The 4,626-nt window shown below is 43.3% G+C and overlaps 2 pseudogenes; both read right to left on the reverse strand.

Moving 5' to 3' along the window:
* Positions 1 to 835: 835 nt before the first annotated feature.
* LOC132231915 (zinc finger protein 619-like) lies at positions 836 to 2,963 on the reverse strand (annotated as a pseudogene).
* A 4-nt stretch (positions 2,964 to 2,967) lies between these two features.
* Positions 2,968 to 3,786, reverse strand: LOC132231916 (large ribosomal subunit protein eL14-like; annotated as a pseudogene).
* Between the last annotated feature and the right edge of the window lie 840 nt (positions 3,787 to 4,626).

Below are 4,626 nucleotides of genomic sequence, written 5' to 3' on the forward strand. Positions count from 1 at the left end.
CAGAATCCTACCCCAAACAAGCTCAGTGGATTCGAGAGTTTGTAACCCCTTCCGATTGAAAAAAAGCCACGCATCCAGTTGCAGCCCGCCTGGCGCGCGATTCCATACCTCTGTTCTTGGCGCCTCTGCACATCCTACTCAGTCTCCATGCTCTTCTTTCTTTCCTTCCAGTTGTAGAGCTTCCACTGGACCAGCTTTCCCATGTTTCTGAATGATAACTGTTTGTCTAATAGTTGGTAGTTTCAATGTTGTTGTGGGAGGCAGCACGCACAGGTCTGTACCTTACGCCGCCATCTTGGTTCTCCTAAGTAGTGAATGTTTACAAAATTTATTGGCAATTATAGAGAGCAGGAGCAGATGCAGCAGGTTTCAGCAGGGCTTTACTTGGTGCCAGCGTACCCCTGGCGGCTGCTGCTTGTGTTGCCCACAGAGGATATCGGAGAAACTCATCTTTTGTGAGCCGTGCTTTTATACTGACGGTAAGCTAATAGGAATTTACACACATACACACACACACTCACACACACACTTACACACATGTATGCACTTCTGTGTAAAGGAATATTCCTAAATTCTGGGCCCTTTTTGTCCCTGAACTAAACTCAGAATCAGGCGGGCACCAGGGCAAGCAGAGTCAGTGGTCAGATGTTTCTCAACAATATCTCTCTACCATCAGTTTTTCCAACAACCCAGAATGACCTTTTCCCTCTGTGGTGTAACCCTTGCGTACTGCAGAGCCAATTGCTATACCTAAGATTACATTTCCTTTATTGTACAACTTTAAAAAAATTCCTCGTTGCCTTTCTCTTTTCTACTACTTGACTTTATGATACCCTTATTTTTCACAAACTCCCCTTGGTGTGAGGACACAGGATTCCAGGCTTGCTACACAACTATCATCTTGACTCTTCACTGTTTTCCCACAATGGACCCCTGTTTTTCTGGGCACAACATCTTCCTCATTGTTCTTCTTTTGCTGGAGCAGACCCTCAAGTAATGAAGATGGTCAGCCATATATGTATGTGTGTCATAAATATGACAAAGAAACCACAGCCACTGTCCTTTTCCACATATTGACTGCTTTTCTTAGCATGAGTCTGGATCAAGGATCTTTGTATGTTTTGGAAGCTCTGATTACAGCTAGGTAAATTAGTTTGTCTTTTGCCTTTTATTCTCCTAAATTTTGTGTATTGCAAAAACCTTATCAATGAATGAAAATAAAGAAAAATCCCAAACATTCCACCAATGATTTAAATTTCTCCCTGTGCCAAGGGAATTTGAGGGGATAACGAAATTTTCTATATCTTGTTTACATAATTATAGCCATTTGTCAAAACTCACCCAAACTGTATTCTTTAACAGAATGAATTTTACTGTCTATAAAGTATCCTATATAATAAAGAGCTAATATGCAAATGGTTGTCACACCCTCATGCCTTCACACTGTCATGCTGTAACGGCTCAGACACTCAACACTGGGGAGAGAGGAATGGGGACCAGCCAGGCTGAAGCCCAGGAGAGGCAAGGAAGTAGCCCTGCAAGTGAAGATTGGTCAGAGCTCTCAGGATGGGAAGGCAGAGGGGAGAGGACTGAACCTGGGAGGGTTTCTTCTCAGTATGCAACTTCTGATGCTGAATGAAACTTGTGCTCAATTTGAAGGTTTTCTTACACACCTTACACACACAAGATTTCCCCCCCTAGTGTGAACTCGCTGATGCTGAGCCAGGGTTATTTTCTGATTGAACATCTTCCCATACTCCTCGTATTCCTAAGATTTCTTCCCAGTGTGGATTATCTGATGTATAATAAAGCAGGAGCTACAACTGAAAGTTTTCCAACATTCACTGCATTTATAGAATTTCCCCCCATGTTGGAACCTCTGGTGCTGGAGAAACACTGAACTCCAGCAAAAGGCCTTGCTGCACTCCTTATACTTACAGGGTTTCTCCCCAGTGTGGATTCTCTGATGCTGAATCAGGACTGAATTAAAACCGAAACTTTTCCCATACTTCTTAGGTTCATGGAGCTTCTCCCTAGTGTGAACTTGCTCATGGATGATGCACTCATAGCTACACCTGAATATCCTTCCACAGTACTTACATTTAAAAGGTTTCTCCTCAGTGTGACTTCACTGGTTTTGAGTTGTAGCTGAAGATTTTCCCACAGTCCTTACATTCATAGAGCTTCTCTCCATCATGGAGTTTCTGATGTGAAAAGAGGTGTGGATTCTGACTGGAGGCTTGTCCACATTCCTGACATGAATGTGGTTTTTCTCCAGTGTGGATTTTCTGGTGCCTAAACAGTTTTGAGTCACATCTGAAGGCTTTCCATATTCCTTGCATTTGTTGGGCTTCTCATTGTGAATTCCCTGATGTCGGTGAAGATATGAAGGCTGACTGAAGTATCTGCCACATTCACCACATTTATCACACACCTATTTTGTAGGGGGCCTGGCAGGGTGGTGAGATGTGTGCTGACACCATTGCTTCCTTCCAATTTCCTGGCTATCCCTTCTCTTTCAATGGCGGAGAATTTGTGATCCTGGACTGTGAAGTCTGTGAAATCTTTTTTCTCTGTCGTGTCATACAGCAGTGGCTTCTCTAAGCTGTTTTTAAAGTGAGGGTGCTGGGAGGCATCCCCCAGCTGCATCTCTGCTATGAGCCTGGAGGACTCTGGTTCTTTAGGAATGTTCAGCTTTGGACATTGCTCCTCATTCTCAGTGTTAGTTTTACCATTGGTGCCAAAACCTCTTGGGGCCTCTCACCTCTCACTGTCTAGGTCCCATGGTACTTCCCGTTGCTCCAGCTGGAATATCAGATCTGGTTTTGGAAATGGAAATGCCGCCAAGGAAGTCATGTTTGCATAATTCTCCAGCATCACCACCTGTACAGGGCCCTCTGTGCAGAGTCGGGAGTGGCCCATTGATCCCTCAAAGGTCATTGATTCTGTTATAATAGCCTCATGTTCTTATGCTTTCTTGCCAGATGCCTTTGGAACAAGTGCTTTCTGGGCTGGAATTTTCAGACCCTTTTAAGCTTTTGGAAGTGCTGACTTCTGGCCTGCAGCTTTCTGAGTGGGAACCTTCTTGTCTGCAGCGGTCACCTTTTTTGCAGGAACCTTTGCAACAGCTGCTGCAGATGCACCTTTAGTAGCAGGTGCTTTTTTTTAGGAGAAGCTTTCAGGAGAAGTGCCTTTTCAGTTTCTTTGCCTTCATGGCTTTAAAAGGACTGAAATATGCATTTTGGCTTTCTTTTCTCTAGAATCTTCTTATCCTATTTCGTGGTTGCCTGTTTTGTACTGATATCTGCCTTCTGCCAGGCTTATTGAGCATACCTCTAGTGGACACTGTGTAGCACTTGAGGATAAAGCCAGTGAGCTGCATGCCTTTGACAGGTATAGTCTGTCTCCTTACTTGAGTGCAAGGTCCATCAACCAAAGCCCTGTTTGTTTTTTTAAACATTTGACTTTTTAAAAGTTTTTTTCTTTTTTAAAAATACATTTTTATTAATTTCAGAGAGGAAGGGAGAGGGAGAAAGAGATAGAAACTTCAATGATGAGGGATAATCATTAATAGGCTGCCTCCTGCACTCCCCCTAATGGGGATTGAGCCTGCAACCCAGGCATGTGTCCTGACCCGGAATCAAACTATGAGCTCCTGGTTCATAGGTTGATCCTCAACCACTGAGCAACACTGGCCGGGCAATCAAAGTCCTGTTTTGATTGGTAACATCTACTTGCGACCAGCTTCCCAGCATGAGGCCCACATGAGATGTAGGCTTCCTCCATGAAGCACCTGAGCCCTACGGACTACATAAGGCCTGTTAGGCACCTTTCTGCACCCCTGCCTGGGTGGTGGTGGGGCTGCATGGCTGCCAGACCCAGAGCCTGATACCTCAAATTTTTTAAAAGCTCGTAATAAAATAAATTTTACTAATATTGAAAATACCTAAAATAACTTAGACAGCATTATTGAGACATATTTACATTTAATATAATTCTGTTTTAAATGTATAGTTCAGCCCTGGCTGGTGTTCTCAGTGGTTAGAGCATCGTCCTGCTAACCGAAGGGTCTTGGTTTCAATTCCCAGTCAAGGGCACGTACCTGGGTTGCAGGCCCAATCCCTGGCCCAATTGGGGCACATGAGGGAGGCAACCAATCGATGTGTCTCTCACATCGAAGTTTCTCTCTTTCTTTCCCTTACACTATCTCTAAAATCAATGGAAATACATCCTAAGGTAAGGATTAACAAAAACAAACAAAAAAATTAAAATGTACTTTTCAATAGTTTTTAGCATATTTATAGAATTGTATAACCATCACTGTAATTTAATTTTAGAACATTTCAACATGATAAGAAATGCGATTAGCATTCACTTCCCATTCCCCTGCCCTAGCCAACCACTAATCTGTCTTTTCTATTGATTTGCCTATTGTAGGCATCTCATATGATAGGTGCATTTTGGAGATTGACTTCTTTTACTATAACTTTTTTTTAAATTAAATCTTTATTGTTCAGATTATTACATTTGTTCCTCTTTTTTCCCCCCATAACCCCTCCTCCCAGTTCCCGCCCCACCCTCCGCCCTCACTCCCCACCCACTGTCCTCTTCCATAGGTGCACGATT

This window comes from Myotis daubentonii, chromosome 3 (assembly GCF_963259705.1).
Source record: "Myotis daubentonii chromosome 3, mMyoDau2.1, whole genome shotgun sequence".
Lineage (NCBI taxonomy): Eukaryota > Metazoa > Chordata > Mammalia > Chiroptera > Vespertilionidae > Myotis > Myotis daubentonii.